We start from the raw sequence: 20,271 nt of genomic DNA on the forward strand, positions 1-20,271 counted from the left end.
GTTTTGGAGGAGTACGGTAACTAACATCGTGACACGGGAATTTTATATATTAGAAGATTTTCTTATTATTCTTTCAAACTTTTTACTGCCAGTATTTATATACCAACTGTCATCTATCTTTTATTTTAATACCAATTTCAAACTGAAGCGTATTCCCATCACGAAGTTTCTATTCGTGTATTCAACCAGATAATTTTGTTTATTCCTTCTCTGTCTGTTTCTAACTTCCCAAAAGTTTTACCAGTTCAATATAATATTGGGAATCGATCGACTTTAGTTATGTTTCAATTTAAATTTCATAAGCTGCAAAGAAAAACGTAGCGGCTAGCGATCTGTTTTTGTTGCGACTTTAATTTTCTTTTATAAAAAGAGATTGTCAATTTCCCAGTAGGAGTTTTCCATCCCATTTTAGTACCGGAAATTGCGTGGAAACTTAAGAAAACACGTGCATTTAGAAACGAATTTTAATACATTTTCACACTGCAATAAAATACAACCGTTGACTAGTCATTCATTCCAAATATGTATCATATGAAAAATTTATGACTGTTTTGCTATCAATCCCGGACGACCGCCAATTTTATTTCTACGCAAAATAAACAAAATGATTTATTTAAACATGATTTATTTCATGTCAAACATTCTCGTTCGTAAGACTTGCCTCATTACTTCCCCGGCTGGGGCCTTTATTAATGAGGCCGGCGCTGCTTTTAGCTATAAAAACTTCTTAATGAAATATCGCAATTTATCTCACCATGATCTTGAAACTTTTCATGTTCACAGAACCGTATCAAAGTAAGCCTATTTATTTCTAAAATTTGATACTAAAATCCAGGCTCTATAGATAATCTACGTTTTAACAGATAATAATCATTATAAAGATTAAAATATAAGCGCAGAGGGGTCATTAGTGAGAGGTTGTCCCAATTTTGTGTAACGAGCAGCTGATGGCCTGAAGCGATGAGTTTTACAACTTTATCGCATTAATCCGACAACGCATTGCCATTTAACTTGAAAATTGTTTCACGAACGGTTTTTGAGGATCAATCGCAATTGATTTGTAATTTGGGTAATTTTAACAAATTGATATCCTTTGGAATTAATTGCCTGTCCAGATTTTAATATCTTCGTATGACGTCTATATATTGAATTCTTTGCTATGGTATTGTCTCTTAGTTTTTTTTTATTATTGATTTTCAGTCTCAAGTAAGTCGCGAAATCGAAACACTAACAGCTAATATTCAACTATGTTTTTACATACTATAATCTTATAACTATTGTCAATATGTTTAATTAGTTTTGAAAGAGATTCTAAACGAATTTTCTAAATGATCATCATCGTGATTCTTCTAATAATAACAGCATTGTAATTCTTATTTCCACACTGCCTTACCTAGATAAGACAGCACAAAATCCATACATCATCAATAAAGATTTAGAAGAAATCTAATCATTCTAAGCAATATCGGTGGAAAACTTCTTCTCCTAGAGACAGTTGGCCCTCAAGTGTTTACTCCGTTTTTCCACAAAACACTTGAGATAAGATAAAGGTTTTATTACAATATGATTGACAGAGCTGTTGTTCTTGACAGCTGTGTTTCCGTGTTCCGTAATAACTATTGAAGACTGTTAGCGTCCTTCGTTCATGATGCAAGAGTCAAGATACTGGAAGACTTTGAACGCATTTGTATGAGTTGTTCGCGTGCTCAGATCTTTCATAATAGCGATTCACAAATCACGAATCCTTTAGTAAATTTAGAAGTAACTATACTGATGAAAGAAACTATGAGTTCACGAAGAGATTAAGATAGATTAGAAGTAGTAAATTCAATTTGCACAAAGTGTCGCAGGTTCGATCACCAGGATTTTGTGTGGTCCACGAATGCTTGTTTTGTATCTGGATGTATTTTTGCATGGTACTTGAATGTTTGTGAAAGGCCCCAAGGAACAAAGATTAATTTTCTTAGTACTGGCAGAAGAAAATAAGATTGTCCTAATAGACGGCTATTGACATGACAGTAGTAACATCCCATCTCAAAATAGGTGGTCACCCAAGACTTTCTTACAAAATAATATTTTCAAAGCAATGCAAACCTAAACATTGTAATAGAAGCAGGTGTTCATGTTATTGTCATGAAAATCGCTGCGAACGACAATGAATCAAGTCATTCTGCGTTCAATCACGATATGCGTGTCCAAAAATCATGTTCAACGTCTGCAAAATCAAATGTGATAGCGAATCATGATTTGCATATTGTATATTAATAAAAATAAATACTGCACTGATCTTAAAGGTACCTGGTAAAGAGCGCTGGATATATTTATTAGGGTATTTTAAAAGTCTCATAAAATATGTAATGTTTCAGTATTCAAACATTAAACTGAATTCGATTCTGATTCTCAACATTTCGTTGTAAAACATCATTGGATCGAGGAAATAATAGCAAGTAGTAAGACTAGTAGTCGATGCCAACATGGCTTGACAAATAAATGGCTTGTCTGAAAATATGGGAATCAATAGGGTAGCAAGAAGAACATTTTTTGCTTTATACATTGTTTAAATTCTGGTACACGTGTAAGATGGTTTGTGAAGAAAAAACTTTTCCTATTTCCTTTTAAACTTTAGAATTTTCTTCAGGAGTTTTAACTTGGGAATACTGCTGAAGCTTACCAAGTAGTCTGTTAGTGCTTAGCTGCTGGGTAAATTTTAGATTAGAACTTATTCTTTAAAAGTTGTATTGGATAGGATTCATAAGGTGCTCGAAGTTTCAAGAATACTTAAATGCAGGAACAATTTTAGCTATTTATTATGCATTTCGTGGTAAGCCATTGTTGTTGTAAACATATTTCTATGAAAAGTATGCACTTTAGGACTTTAGGACAAATATTTGTTTTTTTTTCCATACTTCCAAAGCTCAGACATCAGCTATAAGAAAAGAGGATTAAGGCTGTTATTGTACATTGACTCATTTTCACCCGCACTTAATTCTTGATACAAACTGTATTGTACGCATGATAGTCAAATACTAGGGCAACACTTTTAGAAGTGCTTAAAGGATTTTAATAACACTATACAAATGAAAGGAAAGAAATAATGGAATTGGTAGCAGCAGCGTTCTTCTAAAAGAAACGCATTTTTTTTTCAACTCACTGCTACGCATCAGATTTATGCCCAGCAGGGGTATCGCATATGCCCTTTGTTTGCCATTCTCTTCCGTCGCTTTCTCTCTCATCCATGTTGCTACTATGCATAATAGTGTCTTAATATCCCTTGCACATCTCATAAATCCGATCTAAAATGATTTCACTGTCCAAGTCTTATTTACGATTTAGTTACAACTCTGTTCCATCTGCAGTCATTGCATCGGTTTGAGATGACAATTGTCTAGCAAAATTGTAATAAACATGCTCTTTTCGTAAATTAAGTCGTCTCGCGACAAAGGATACAAAGTTTAATATGAAATTCTTAAGCAAGTTAATCTTACAAAACAACCTACTTAAACGCTAGACTGTCGCGTTATTTCTCTCGCTTGGAATCTGACCTACTTGCTGGCATCCCAGTATGAAATTAATTATACTCTAATACATCTGTTTAGCATTCATTTTATTATAGAACATGTTTAATGAGATGTGACATGAATATGATATTAGAGAAGTCTATCTCATCGGTGCAGCTGTTAAGACGTTGACATATATTTCGATTAAAATTAATGTGGAGATATTTCTAATCAAGATTTCGAGTGCAATGTCAGGCATTTGTGTGATCCACGTAAGTTCATGCGAAATCTGGGTGCTTTGTACAAATAAGAAACCTGGATGAGCGAAATATGGATTCTAAATATTGTAATCTGAAATCACTAACCCACAGTGAGCTAGCGTCGTGATCAATGCTCAAAAGTTCTATTTTTATCTTTATTATGTATGTATTTAGAAAGATATAAGTAGGTACCTTTATTAGATGTCTATTACTCATTTAGAAGCTTTGCTTAATTTGGGCCTAGATGGCGTTATGAAACACTAGCTGTTGCCCGCGACTTCGTCCCCGTGGGTAGAAGTAAAAGTTATGATTTATACCTGCCCTGTTATTTTCACATTTTTCATTGTATTTTCGCAGCGTGATGGTTTATAGCCTAAAGCCTTCCTCGATGAATGGTCTATTAAACACAAAAATAATTTTTCAATTTGGACCAGTAGTTCCTGAGACTAGCGCGTTCAAACAAACAAACTCTTCAGCTATATATATTAGTATAGATTCTTACCTACATATATTATATTATACAGGTAAGTACACACTCAAGTAATAATGTAAATATACTCGTGTTTGTTTTAATGCTTTATCATCTGTTATCCAGTGTAGACATCTCTGATCACTATCTAAAGATAAGATACCAACATACCACGCATTAAACAGGGTTTAGTTGCAAATTGAAGTATGTTTGCTGGTTTCAATTTGACGTATCGTAATTCGGAATGTATTGCAATTGCGAGATGGAATATGGAGATGGCAATATACTTTGGAAATCATTTAATAATAATTTGGCAACATTTCTTGACACTATAAAATAGAAGAAACGTTGATTTATAATTAATTTGGTTGATTATAACGACTAAATACTCAACTCGCGATCCTGCCGCGTCAGCTCATGATTAAGGACTCCGGTTGGGTCCGAAACTAGTCGAGCCTCCCTGATAAATACGCGTGAGTAAACCGTTACATCATTTAATAACGACAAAATAATTTTAAATTGTGGTACGAAGACTTTTTATGTATGACGACGATTGAAAATTAAAACTCAAGATATGAAAGATCAAAATAAAGATCTACCCAAGAGAATTAAGAAAATGTCTTTTAATAATTAAACACAAAATTGTTTCGAGATAATATTCCAGTTAAATAATAATTTAAGACGCATTAAGTAATTAAGCATTTCGTTTTGAAATAGTATTCATGAATACTTTAAATAATATTAAGACTATGTAATATATTCATTTTGAATGAATAAGTAATAATTTCATGAGATTTTTTATTTAAATAATAAATGTTACACAAAGAAGAAAATTCTGCTCTGAGCAAATGTTAATAATAAAGAAGAAATTTCATATGCTTAGTAACGGTTTACTTACGCGTATTTATAGGGAAAAGTAATTTAAATAATATAAATACACATACAGACATAACACTGCAGACATAACAGACATAACAGAAAACTGCATCTTAATTGGCTGTTATGAAAAATCTTCCATATTTCAGAAGAAATGCAGTACCCAGTCATTACTAATATGATGAAACAGAAAGAAAGAAAAAGACAGAATAAGAGTGAAACAGGTTAATGACCTCAAATGCAGATTCATATTTAAACTTTGGCAGAAACTGATGTAACAATAGTAAGTCTGAAAGTTAAAGGGTCGTGAGGCCAGTCCCAGTTACTGACCTCTTAAACAAAAATAATATTATTTCATATTTAGCTCAAAAAACGAGACAGTTAACGAAATATATAAAATCATTATCAAGGTAATATTTCTTTAAAAGATGCCAGAATTGACTTTTTGTTTGTTTAGAAAAAGTTCAATTCAAAACTCAAATTTGTATGTTGCTAATTTTAAATGTCTTGTTCCCGGCCATGAGAGCCTGGTGACAGGTGAACGGACAGACAACAGTAATAAGGTTACGGTCCTATCCTTTGGGTATAGAACCCTTAAATGAATAAGAGATGGAATGCAAATGGTTCTGCCTTGCATTTTCTATCTGGCTGTCTTGCACCAAGCATTGGAATACAATTCACTAAGACGAAATAACCTTTGTAGGTTAAAGCAACTCCATTAAGATTTGCCAAACGCCTATCACGACAAAAAACTGAGTAATGAACTCCCACTAAGTTTGCATAAGTCACATAAGCAAACTAATTCTGAGACATCGGCCAAATGACCGATTGCCTCGTGAATGACAAAAGAATATCGAAATGGGGACTTGTCTGACCCAGTTCTGGACCCTGGAGACAACTATTCGGGTCTATAAAAACTGTCGTATATGGTCATCAATGTTTATCGTTCAAAACATGTACCTAATGACTAATGGTTTATGTGAAGGCAGATTCTTCGAATAGATTTTGGAGCAAAATGTACCAGATACCCAAGTAACTATGTTTTTCCCCACGTTTTTAAACACTCACTTTTCATGTTTGTTTGTCGTTCCGGTTGGGTTTTTGCAACTCAATTTTGAGGCATTTCCCGATTTCAAGCTAGTAGTTTGAAAATTTCAGGGTAGCTTCAAACCCGTGGACAAGGCAATTGACAACTATAAACAGAACTAAAAACAGCTGGACAGATTTTGATAAAATTTTAATAGAATGACATTTAAAAACGTGGGTCTTTAGATTTAGATTTTTTAAATCAATTCCTTAGATTGAAGATTCATCATTTTGTCAATTCTCAAAAAGACCTTGATAATCTAAACAGTCATCAGCCAATCAGAATTTGTACGGGAGGATTAACATTTATTTTTCAGAGTATACTATTGCTTTTAGCATGAATATTTAGTTGCAAGCAGAAATATGAGCGAGCGTCGAAAAAACACGTACAAAAGAGATACATAAATGGGTTTTCACGCAGTTTTTGCAGCACCGTTGCTGTGGGAATTCTTTTTTATGTCTGTCTCCTCATTATTCCTTTTTGTGCCATTTTGAAACCGTACGCAGTCTAATTCGAGTCTAATTCTATTTACATGGTGAAAATTATGCAACTTAGTCGATTGGGAAAAGTATTATGGCCTTGTTGTTTTTTTCCTCTATCTGTCCCAATTGTCATCAGTCTGTATCTCAAGAACTGGGATAGATAAACAGTTGATTTAGCCACAGATAGTGTGTTTATGTTGCCGCTAAAACAGAAAATAATTTAAAAAATATATGGATAATTTGCAATAGTTAATGACTAACATATATTCTAGTAAATTTGTTTGTCTTTAGGCTATTTGTCCACTCAACCGCGACTTCCATTTGCATTTGACCAGTTTTCGTTACAGAAAAAAAACACTCGATGTAACCAAAATTTTCATTTACGATTTAGATCATAAAAATCTTTGAGCACAATGCATTCATACAGCTAATTCTTATCAACACACGGATATCAGATAGGAAACGTTATCACGATAACATTGGATAGCTCGAATGAGTGACAGAATCTGAGAGATTACAACATACACACGCGGCCGATTTCAATGAGAGGAAATCAATTATCAGACGAAAGAATAAAGGTATCTCAAAACATTACGGGGGTAACAATGGAAGGAAAATTGAAGAAACAGTTCGCAAAATCAATATTGACAAGCTTTTATTAGATTCTGTATGCATAAATGTAATGGCAAGAATAGTTGATAGATCTATCCAACTATAGCGTGGCAATCATTTGAGACATACGAATATTTTTAAACACTAGTAAAAAAGGGCATGTCAGTAAGTGGACTTGCAAATTTCGTTTAGAAATTGTGAATGAAAATTATCGTAAAATTTAACAAGTATCACAAACATAATAAGAACTTACAATCCAAAATTAACTTTTTACAAAAAAACGCATGCGTATATTATGACGTTGAGAAGCAAAAATAATTAAAAATACGAACAGGATCTGTTTAAAACGAAGTAACGAATCCCAGCAATAATAATATATTTTAATTACAATCCATACACCGTAAATAATCCAATTTACAACCACACAACCAATAAATTTAAATAAAAGTCTGATAAATAACCAGCTTATAACGTTCCGTGTGTACTGAAATCAAAAAAGAAAGTAGGTAACTTTAGCTTCTTATCAGCTCACTGAAACAGAGAGAGTCAATGGACAGGAAGAAGTTATTGGATGGAGATAGATAGACAATGATAGGCCCCGCTTTGTGGACCGACCTGCCGCCAACCGCTAGAAAAATAATAACGAAATTGCCTGCTATACAACAGCGGAATATTAAACTTACATTTGTATCGAATTGATATAAAAATGTTAATGGAATTTCAATTCCAATGCTTTCAATATCGATGGAAGAGTTGGAAGTTTTATTTAATACATGTTTTGAAACTTAAATCTTGATGTGGATGGGGACTTACTTTTATTTGACATGTTATAGAAATTCACATCGAAGTCCTAATTGACTATTTAGCACATCATTTAATGTATTGCTTACGTTAATATTTCTAGTTTCTTCTAGGAAATCTTGGAATTTACTTGACAATAAAATGAGATTTCAATATTGTGTTTATTTTGTTTTTTCTTTTGGCCCGAAAGCTCATTTATAGCCCAAATTCTATTCACTCACCATTGAAACGACACCACAGATTTGTATTACGTAACACTAAAACAATTATGTGTCAAACCTTGCTGTTTTCTTGAAAGCTGTTTATCAACCGTTGAATAAAGCTGTATACCTCTATCGTCAAAGTTCCATTCGAAAACTTCTCGACTTTCAGACATGATTTATTTCGCGAGGGAATGTTCAAAAGTAACAAAAGCATCGCGACGATATTTTTCTTCCTTCCCCGAATCGTTAGAGCAATTGTTTTTCTCAAGTTCCTTCGAATTTGTAATCTTTTCTTGATTCAAAGTGACATTTATTTCAAAATGTATGAGAGTGGCGTACGATGTTCTTTTATCTTTCGTTATAGAATTGGGAATGCTTTTTGTTTTTGTTACGTTAAATTTAATGTTTTTTCTTGAATTCTGGCTATCGGGCTTTGTAAAGATGGTTTTAAGTTCCAATTTTTTAGTTCTCTCGTCTCTAAAAAATTCTCAGTACTAAGATCTTGTAGATATCTGATATATTAACTTTGTAGAATCATTTAACATTAAAAATAATGTGTGTCCTAATGCAAGTAAAAAGTGTCATCATATACAGAAGGATTGAACATCATAATGGTTAAAATACCTTTCATTGAATCAAGGTAAGCCTGGCCTGGTTGGTAAAGAAGATTTTCTCACAATATTTTCCTTCACCGATCTTCATTGGTGTTTTAGAATAATTACTTAGATTAAAATGATGTATTATGTATACCTACATCTTACGTACGTCAATACAAATAGATTGATTGTAAAGCAAACAAACAATTTACAAGAAGTAAGTGTGCAATTACAGTTTTTAACGCTATGGAGGTTTCCATGTTTAAATTATCGATCTAACTAAAAGCACTTATTTAATAAATATTAATAATATTAGAATTTATAACATACATATAATAATAATAAATCCATACTCATAAATATACAATAAAATTATAAAACGATAAATAGAAATGTATCTGTGTTTGTCTGTCAATAACATCGCTAAAAACCACCGAAAAAACGTTTTGCTGAAATTTTGGTATTGAATCAGTTTAATTAAATCTATAGTATGTAGAAGGCGACGTGATGACAGCGTCGTGATAATTGACAGGTACATAATGTTAGGAGCAATTTCAAATAAATTTCGAGATCGTGTGTAATGAATATATTTGGGTCAAAACATTACTTAGTAACGATTTTAGAAAAGATAAAATTAGAAGCATTTTTTTTTATAAACGGACCGCTGCAATAGGAATTCAATACTTGTGTCGCTCGGGTTTCACAAACATTCAAGTCACATGCACAAAGACACCACAGGACAAGTGAAGCCAAAGGCTTAAATCGGTATGTTATAAATAATTAGTTTGATTACTAACGATGATTGCATTCATTCTGTTTACTAGTTTATATGAGAACATTTAATGATGTTGATGCAGTATTTTTAGGGTTCCGTACCTCAAAAGGAAAAAACGGAACCCTTATAGGATCACTTTGTTGTCCGTCTGTCCGTCCGTCTGTCCGTCCGTCCGTCCGTCCGTCTGTCAAGACCCTTTTTCTCGGGAACGCGTGGAGGTATGAAGCTGAAATTTATATCAATTACTCAGGTCTACTGTCCCTTGAAGCTGTGAAAAAATGAAACTTCTAAGGCAACGCAATCAAAAGATACAGCCGTTTATGCCGCGAATTTTCGACACTTGCAAGGGAATCAAAACCTACAGGGTGCTTCCCGTGAACTCAGAATCTTGAAATTTGGTACGAAGCAACGTCTTATACCATAGATAAAGGAAAAATTACAAAAACCATAAATTTTTAGTTACATCATATAATATTTTTTTTTTATATAATTTTAAACTTACTACCTATTTCCTCATAAACGCGTAGAGGTATTAAATTGAAATTCATACCAAATACTCAGGTCTATAATACCTTTAAGCTGTAACAAAATCAAACTTCTATGTCAACGCAATCAAAAGAAACAGCAATTTAAGCTGCATATTTTGAAACGCGCGAGTACTCGCAAGGGAATCAAAACCTAAAGGGTACTTCCAGTCGACCTAGAATCTTGAAATTTGGCATGAAGCAACGTTTTACAATCGAGTCATATATATTTATATGACTCGATTGTCGTAATGAACGAACTTTGTAAACCTTGCAGGTTTGTACGGAACCCTCGGTGCGCGAGTCCGACTCGCACTTGGCCGGTTTTTTATTCATATCATTGCGTTCTTGCTATAATTTAAAAGTTAGAATTTTATCGTAATACAAGTTAGATGTTGATATACGCCGTGTTATGCGCTCTCTCGCTTCTCCAATGGCTACAGTTCTGAGCCACACACCACAAGATTTTATTGTTATTTTGTTATGATTTTACATAAAAAAATGCTGTTAATTTTCCTTGGCTTTACGCGCAACCAATATTTTTTACAATCGATTCTCGTGCGCCGACGTTTTGTGTGCCGATATGGTTAGGTCAGCGAATCAGACAACATTTATTTTTCATCCCCTAAATGTAAAGGGTGGTCCACCCCTATTTTTCATGGTTTTTTCTCTAGTAATGTAATAGTATTGCAGTTGTGAACGTGAGAGGTCGCTATGCAAAAACACATGCTTTCTCGCTTCCTCACTGCCCATAGAGCTTGTACAACAAGCACTGCCCGCCTAACAGATACTTGATCTGATATTACCATAATCAGTGTGAGCAAACTAATTTGAATGATTAGTGCACTGGAGCACATATTAGCATAAATCTTGACGCGCGTCATTTTCTTTGTATAATCCCTGTTATTTATCTCCGAATATTGAACTCGTAGTTAACTCAAAGATATTTTTTAATCTACGTATATCTGTCTGAATTGAGGATGAGTTTTAACAGTTTTCCTATTTTGAAGTCTAATTTTCAGTGTTGTGAAGCACAGTACTACAACTTTTCATCAATCTAGCTTTAAAACACGAATAATAAAAACCACGTGAATGAAGATTGATACAAAATCATCAAACGAGATTAATTTTCTTATTTCTGGAGCAGGTTAACTTTGAAGACAACGACTAATGCGTTAAGGAATTTATTCCTTGTGTCGCAGGAAGTTTCACAAACGTTCAGGTCACATGCATAAAGACATCCAGACTCAGAACCTGAGTTCAGAGTTCCGCGTATTTTAAGGACCATTACGGGTCCCAACAAATGGTAACGCTTCATCAATCATTTAAATTTTATTAATGAAGATATTTACCTATCCAAGTCATAATTAATTTAATCAACGACCGTGTCCTAACGAGGAAATGCGTCAATGAAATTTAGTTTTCCTCAAACCGATCCGACTTTATCGCGTTACTCCACTATACGTAATTCGTAGAAACTGGACGGAGATTAGCGCATTCGGCCGTATTTCCGATATTATCTTTGTTGGGAGACGAGACGCCGCGCATAATTGTACTGATGTGTTATATAATCATTATCGACGACCTCCGTGGTCGAGTGGCATACGCACCGGTTTCAAGATGTCGCTAGTTCTGAGGTCCTGGGTTCGATCCCCGGTCGGGTCAATGTAAAAATTCACATTTCTACATTGTCCCGGGTCTGGGTGTTTGTGGTACCTTCGTTGTATCTGAATTCCATAATACAAGTGCTTCAGCAACTTACTTTGGGTTCAGAACAATGTATGTGATGTTGTCCGCATTTATTATTTTATTATTATTATCAATTTGAAACATTTGGCACGGTCATCAATTTTACGGAAGGATCCTCAGTGTCGCCAGTTTTATTAGCACTTGACCGTTTTTATGGCTGTTAAATTTCTAAGGCAAGGCCAAAGATTGTGATTTTCGATACCCCATAGTCTAAGTGTCTTACCGGATAATTCCAAAGAGGTTTATATGAAAAAGCTGGTATCCAGCAATTTCTCGAGTAGCAAAGCCTTGCTAGCTGATTCGTAATATTATAAAATAAACCCCATTAATTATTAATGCTGTTTACTTATTCTGAGGTGATGTCTACCACCGCCTCTCAGACTAATATTATTGCAGTAGTACTCTACGCGGTGTAGTGCACTGTCACGCTTTCAAATTAAAAAAATATTACAAGAAAATGTGGTAGCAGTGTCAGTAGCAGTAGTTATACAAAACCGAAGTTTTCTTTGTAATAAAATACAAAAATTCCGCAACTATAACGGCAAAAGCAATGAATATATTAGCATTAAACGATAAACAAAAAACAAAAACAATCCAGACACAACATTCCTAAACCAATAAAAGAGCGGAAAATGTATTCTAATTTATACGACAGAACCCGCATCAGAGGTTTTCCAACCAGAAAAACCCCTAACCCCTGTTATATCCTGAGGTCTAAGAAAAATCCGTGTGATCCACCTTACTCATGTATTCAATAAATATTCTGCGACTTCGTTCACGAAGTATTTCGGAATACAACGTAGTTATAATTTAATACTTTGTTCGATGTTTGTTTAAAATGAAAAATAGGTTGTTTTTGGTTTAAGGTGAGCTCAGACTAAATATGTATATAGTGACTCTGTCTGTTTCACAATGTACAACAGGTTGAAACAGGTTGTGATATAGAAAACACTATATGATTGACCACATTGAGGCCCATATTGGACATAACTGTTAGAATTACACAATTTAACTATGCAGGTATAGTTCGGAAACTATCAGAAAGTCATGAAAAGAATTATCGTAGATTACAATTTACTCGAAAGAATGAAAAGGCGCAACTATGTGTAATTATGTGTTTGCCACTATGTTGCCTCTAAAGACCTGGACTAATTTTAAAAATCATTTGGTATGGAAGTCTGTCACCTTGTATTATCTGTAAAAAAACTGTAATTCAGACATAAAAATCCCAAAAATGGACGACCAATATACCTAATTTTGATAAATGTATAGTGTATAGGAAATATTTACATGCAACACAGCTCGATAACCAATTACCGACCCGCCTTAATCAATTCAGGGCTGTTGATAGCTAGTGCGGTCGTATTGTTGCGGTTTTCCCATGCCAATGTCCCGCCAACGTCCTTAGTAAACTGAGATGTGGGACAAGAATTATGTCAGAGTAAAGCGATACCTAGTACTTGGAATGGTGAGACAAAATATCGAAAAAGTGAATATTGTCCTTTTGATTTATTGAGAAAAATTGTAGGTTAATGTGGGGACGGAGTCAAGGTCAGTCTTTGTTCTGTTGTGTCAAATGGATTTACCTATGAGGATGTTAGGTGGAATATTATGATAGGTGGTTTTATTAGGTCACTTTATTCAATATTTCTACATTTGAAATTTCCTTTTTGTTTGTCTCTTTTTCCATCTTCTCGTATAAGTACATCTTCTTCTTCATCATCATCTTTTATAATTACAACTCTTTCCAATAATATCTATGAATATAATTCACATAAGATGGTTTTTCCTAAAAGCAAGCTTTCAAATCATACTCCCATCAGTTCACAGACGAATTCCAAATCGGTAATACTTTCCTTGGCTTCAGACATTACCGTTTCATGATTCCACTCGAGATGCACGTGACTTTCGTTCGAATGTAACACCCGTGACGTCGGGAATCCCATGGCGGGATTGTGAACACGACACATAAAACATTTATCTGGTCGCTTCTTTGTTTATTTGAAAAAATGTAGGTAACTGTTTCATAATACTGGGCAATTTCTTTGTCCAAAACTCTACGATATAGAAAATTTGTTGGTTTATGATAAATTGCAAAAATACCCTAATCATACGATCTAAACGTGTCAACTTCATACAGTGATTCGATCTGTTCGACTAATCTTAAGGTAATCTAGAGGACAGGTTTATGAAATCCCAGTAGAGAATAAAAAAAATATGTCACAACAGGAAAGTTAAAAAAATAGTTTCAAAGAATGACAGTTTACTTGAACAACTAACAGACACTGCCTAAGTAATGATAAAAGTCAAAAACCAAGTAGGTCAAATAATACGAAAGGTTACTGGTCCGAATTGTAAAGAAAAACATCACGTATCAGTTGCTAGTAATGCCACAAGTAGTATGAGTCAACAAAAGGAAATTGGTCATTGTGGTCACTACGTATTTACGCTGAGCGATCTACCCGGCGCGGCGACGCGGCTTTGAGCGGTAAGCGGCGCAGACATTGTACGGACGTGTGGTATAATCGCAGACTTGCAAGTGATAAAAGAAATATAGTTTAGAAACCTCTCTGTACAGCCAAGAGATATTTTTTCAAAACGCTAGATTTAAATGGATAGAAATGACATTTTATTCTAATCCGTCATATGTCTTAGTCTTTCTATCAAAACTGTAGTTTTTTGAAATATCATTGACTATAAAGAAATATTTGCCTATAGGATCATACGGAGTTATTTGAATCACAATAGAAATTAAGCGATGGAACCACTATAAACTATACAAATAATGTTTATTGTGGCAAAGTGTAGAATGAAGAAAATATTATTTCATTCTCTTGCCTCCTTCATTCGACTGGAACAGTCATTGCAAAAACCCAGCGGCTTCCAACAATTAGCACCAGATAGTACCAAAAACGTCAGTCAAACCTTTGAAAAGAGGTAAAGACTTTAACCGATACGCCTAATTAATGACCATGATGATCCTAAAATACAAAGGAGGAAGAATAAGAAAAGCTAACTTCATCAGTCTGTCAACCGAGTACGTGACGAGGGTCAACGAGAGAAGGCTATTGTAGACCTCCTAAATGTTAGCCAACAATTTGTCATAATCCATTCAAGCAGCTGAAGCTTAACGCCCGTTATCGTCAGAGATAAATCTTGGGAAATGTGTGACGACAATTGAATACCCTAAATTTGACTTTAAGGTAAAGCGTTGAGGTTGTAATAGGAACTTTCTTGAGCAGAGATCGTAAGCAACAATGCAAAAAATATCTTAAAACATTTAAGGTAATCTTTCAAGGGTGTGCTTATCTAATTCAGAGACGGCATGTAGGCAGACTTAGGCACTAAGGCACTTGTGTGGTTGTACATCTACTGCACAAAAATAGTGAACTGGAAGGATTTTTGTCGAAACTGTATAAATTGTATCTGATGGCACAATATCCGCTGATTGCTTCTATGTATGTTATGTAAATTTCCAATGGACGGCTTCGGGTTTTTTAATATTCAAAAAATATTTTGTTTCATTCATATTGACACAAGTCATCTGACGTAAAACGATCATCTGTATTGATCGAGTAGTCATTAGATATTATGACTTGTAAGTCACGTGACAAAATATCTAAATTGATTACACCAATACTTTAAATAAGTACATCATGTATTAGTTCAAGATCAAAATCGCCTTAAAATACTTTGAACATCGGCATTAATATTGAGGTAAAGGTGACAAAAGTTGTCACATCAAATATTTTCACTGATTAGAGATAACAAAACGAGGAGGTGTTAATTGGTACTAGGCGACTCTTAACCTGTATGGGACAGGTCCAGTTGTTAATACTATGCTTACAATTTCAGGAGTCATGAGTTCGACTTCAATAAAATTTTATATTCTTGTTCACTTGATTGAAACCGGCATTAAAACGTGTCTGATTTGTGGTTTATGATTTGATAATTTAAATATCATTAGTATATATTTCATACCTTTACGTAACTCTAAACCGTTAAATAATCTTCCCTTTGTCTACACAACCGTTGTTTGTAGGGCACAAAATAAACGACACTCTTTCATATTTGTCAAAGAGATTTGCTTTGGCCTTAGTCTTTGCTTGCGTCTGGCTCTTTGTGTAATTAAACAGGGTTGTTTCAAACAATTACACTCGTTTACGTCATAAGTAAAGAGTGAAAAGGATTTTTGGTTTTACGTCATGGGTCATAAATCGTGCTTGGGTTTCCACGGGATATGTAAATAAACAACGAATCAATATTTCTGTTCGTGTCGATACTGACCGTACAAAAGCAACAATATCCCCTGTTTGACTTATGATATTCAATACATCTCTCTCCGAATCCATAGCACCCGATACCTAAAAGCAACAGTCAATAAGCACTGCCAATAATATAATAACATCTACGGTCCGTCTACTTACTTCCACTGAAAATACTGTTTAGCTCTCGAACATTTAAATACAATCGTCTCCGAACTTAAGCCCACCTTTGTGACGTCACTGGGCAGGGAACAAAACACTACCCACAGAATAGGTTTACACTAGCAATTTAATTTAGCAATCTTTATTTTCAACCCGCGATTTGGACGTGCGCGCTGTTTGGACGGGCAACGTGCGCTCGGTGTCGCGTCCCGCGCCAGACTGAAGGCTCGGAGGTGAGCTGGGCCAATAGAGCCCCTCCCCGCGCTCCCCCGCGCCCCCGCCCGCCCAGGCACACGCGCGGCTGTACGACAGCGCATAGACTAGATAATGCAGATGAGATAAGTGCTAAAGACCTTGGTGGACAGCCTAAAACCGATACAATTTACATGGTTTGTGTCATTACTTAAATCATTTTCCACGAAGTGTAAATCATCTTTTGTATGTGTCACTTTTGTTAATTTATTGAACTGTGGTGAAAATGGACCGATGTTATTGTTTGTTTGATAAATATTTGCTTAATATTTTAGTATTATTATTTGCAAGGCCGAGTTGCCTTAGATTTTATAGAATAAATAAACAGTTGATTATAGCCAACATAATAAAAATTAGTATGCAAATAAAAATGTTACATAACCTCGTCTGAAGTCAAATTTGAGGAGGCTCGATATTGAAAAAATGGTCACCACTCTCGGACCAACCGCAGCGAGCGCTGCTTAACCTGTATAATCGGTCGGTATGATACGGTCTCCACTTAGCCACAAGCCTCTCCACATACTTACCATATCTCTAATTACTTAATCTTTGCCGTCTTCCAAGTCCCCGTGTTTTTGATCAGACTCAAAAGAATGTTTCATTCATGAAACAATTAGCTTTATGTGGTTATTTTCAAGAAACTCCCATTATGTGCTGGATAATGGTTTTGGGTTTCCTTTTGGTTTTCCCTCAATTATTGTTTACCATTGGACTTTATTATATCGTGGAAATGTCTGGCTTAGTCTAGAAATATAATTGTTTAGAATCATTTTAAGGAGATATGCTGGTAGTTTTTTACCTGTTTTTTTTTTCTTTGATTTCTCAAATCTCCAAGAATAGAAAGTGTGACGCAAGTTTTAAGGTTTTCTTTCGAACCCACCTTTTCGTATTTTTACATGGTAGTAACAATTGACTTCTATTCGGATAAAAAAATACAGTTATTTTCTATATCACAGGCTAGACACCATTCAGTATTAAAGAAAATATCGCTATACACACAAATTCGCCATGAATTTAACTCTCCTCTGCCTACCCTCTTTAGGCAAACAATAGAAAAAAAATCTTTAACATACACGTAACACACATAATTATATAACAGAACTACGTTCAAGAATACGCCAACTCTCAAAGACCTCGCAAGACATTACTTGGTTATCTTCAAAACGCCAACGCTTGCGAGACTTGTAGCAAACGTTATTTGCACAGGAATTAAACGAACTTCCCCAGTCTTTGTACAAGAACTTGAAGAGGTAGGTGGACTGCTTGTGCTTCCCACCCATTTGTTATCATTAGGAATTTAATATCAAGCCTTCATTTTTGTAAAAGCATTTCTTAATGCAAAAACAGTATTTAAGATGAAAAAAAGGTTTTTTGTTAATCTTCTCCTTAATCAAATAATATTAACCCTTTTTGAGGTGTAAATACCCAAAGGGTTCAAACGTACCCTATTACTGAGGCTCGACTGAACGTCTGGCCGTCTGACACCAGGCTGTATCTCATGAATCGAAATGGATAGTTATGATTGTCACAGCTGCTAAATTTCAGTTGCTACTTTAGGAACAGAAAATGAAAATAAATGTCGTAGCTAGGCAATAACATTTATTTCCTTTGTGTCTTATATAATATAACTAACTATATGTAATGTATTTTTACGAACAAGTCCCCAATACATAGTCGTGTGCCCATCTTGGCAACCTCAGTAAACTAGGATATTCAATCATAACCAACGAAACCACACTTACGCTCGTCTGGTCACAGCATTGCCGGCCTTGAAACTAACAACAAAATTAATCAAATATCCACTTTATAGTAAGAATTTCTTAAAGCTGAAGAATTTAGTTCTTGTTCAAAAAGGCTAATCGCAAGAACCACTGGTCCGATTTAAAAAAGATCTTGTTACATAGCCCATTTACATTTACAACAAAACGAAATAAATAAGTTAAATAATCACTTGAGTCCATGAAATGCGTCAACGGTTAAAGCTACGGAAAAATCATGGATAACAGAATTTCCCCCATGGGAGGGCAAAAAATATCCCACAAGCACACCAGTAAAAATACATATTTAGTATTCAATCCTACAGCCCAGTCTTTCTCCTCACACATAAGTCTGGTCCCCTGACATCTCGAGGGAGGGATGACTGATACATAGTTGATACCGCAGAAAGTTTTTCAAAGTGATTATAGTCATAGCTTACACAGTGTAACAGTTGGAAAACCTTTGGGAAATCTTCATACCATATTAACACTTCGATGAGAACATTTACCAAGTTTTCCTTCGTTGTTCAGTTATTTTGTAGCTTAATAGGTATAATGTAGTTTTAGTGTACTTTTTTATAAAGTTTGTATGTTTTTTTTTTAAGACGATTCCTGATTCAATGTATTTTATCCAAGGTTTTCACATACATTTGTAGATTTGCGGCGTTCACAAGCATTTGTAGATCACACGTTTGGGATCGAACCCGCGGCATGACACGCACAGTGGGTTTGGCGTGGCGACTTCAAACACATGGCTATCCATACGGTCAAAAGTTTGGGTTATTAATGTGTCTTTGTAAGAAAAAAACAACTGGTCTAAAGCAAGTTGGACTTACGTCATCTGTGAAAGTTCCTACTGACGAGCAATTACGGTTTATAAGATACAACCCGGGTGACAGGAAGTTTTTTATTTACCTTTGAATTCGGGACTCTTAAAAGAGAGGGTGTGTAATGCTTTTAAGGTTTAAATTTGTGTGTGAGTTCCGTCATGCCACGATAACTTCTGAATACTTTAATACATATTAAGTAACCATCACTTATTTTGCAACTCAAGAAATTTTACATCGGGAGCAGGATAACTTCCTGCTCCCTTAAGATATTTCTTCAAATTACCATGTTGAGTGGAAAAGAAGACTTTCTTTTATATTTTATTTCTTGCAGTATGAAGAAAATTAATCAACATTGCGATTTTAAATCAAATCACTTTTTACCTAGAATTTATATCACTACGTTCTTGACTTAGTTTTTTCTAATGTTTCCTTCAGTTACACGCCCACGTTATTTGCCCACGCTATTTGAGCTTAATCAGCGGCTCCACCCACCCCATCTAGATAATAAACTTTAAATTCTAAACCAATAAGTTTATTGCCACCACGAGTACTGCTTCCATTATTATGAGCTACCATCTCCTCCTTTTCAATAAACGTGGAAGCGGGATAGCACTATACACCGATTAGAGCGCCATCTCTCTTTCACAATAGAGACAGTGCTACTGTAAGAGACACAGACTGGCTCATAAAACTGACTGATACCATTCAATTGAAGAGTTTTAAATTTTATTTCTCATCTAGTTTTGTTTTACGTTTTATTTTATGATCCCGTACGAGTTTCCTCTTTTGTGACAGTTGGATATTTATTTCATGTACCATAATAGTGATGCTGTTATGTCATAGTTTATAACATTTTGAAAAAACTTTACATTGATCTGTGCTCTATTTGTCAAATCATTTGATAGACATTACGTCTATCAGATGATTTATGATGAGAATCATACTAATGATAATCGGTTGAGATAAATGTTAGTATGATAATAATATTAATATAAGTTTTTACTTATGAACTTATGACTTACGAATGCTTAATTTTTATAAAAATAAAATGGCATATTTGTAAGCAGACCTTTA

The 20,271-nt window shown here is 34.6% G+C and overlaps 1 protein-coding gene across 1 annotated transcript in view; it reads right to left on the reverse strand.

Annotated features, from left to right (window-relative positions):
* Positions 1–16,596, reverse strand: part of LOC113491692 (cGMP-specific 3',5'-cyclic phosphodiesterase-like) — a 97,061-nt gene extending 80,465 nt beyond the window's left edge. The window contains exon 1 of the mRNA XM_026868849.1: positions 16,359–16,596. The gene's annotated coding sequence lies outside the window, so the exon portion shown is untranslated. The remainder of the gene's footprint in view (positions 1–16,358) is intronic.
* Between the last annotated feature and the right edge of the window lie 3,675 nt (positions 16,597–20,271).

The sequence above is a fragment of the Trichoplusia ni genome, chromosome 1 (genome assembly GCF_003590095.1).
Source record: "Trichoplusia ni isolate ovarian cell line Hi5 chromosome 1, tn1, whole genome shotgun sequence".
NCBI classification, from domain to species: Eukaryota; Metazoa; Arthropoda; class Insecta; order Lepidoptera; family Noctuidae; genus Trichoplusia; species Trichoplusia ni.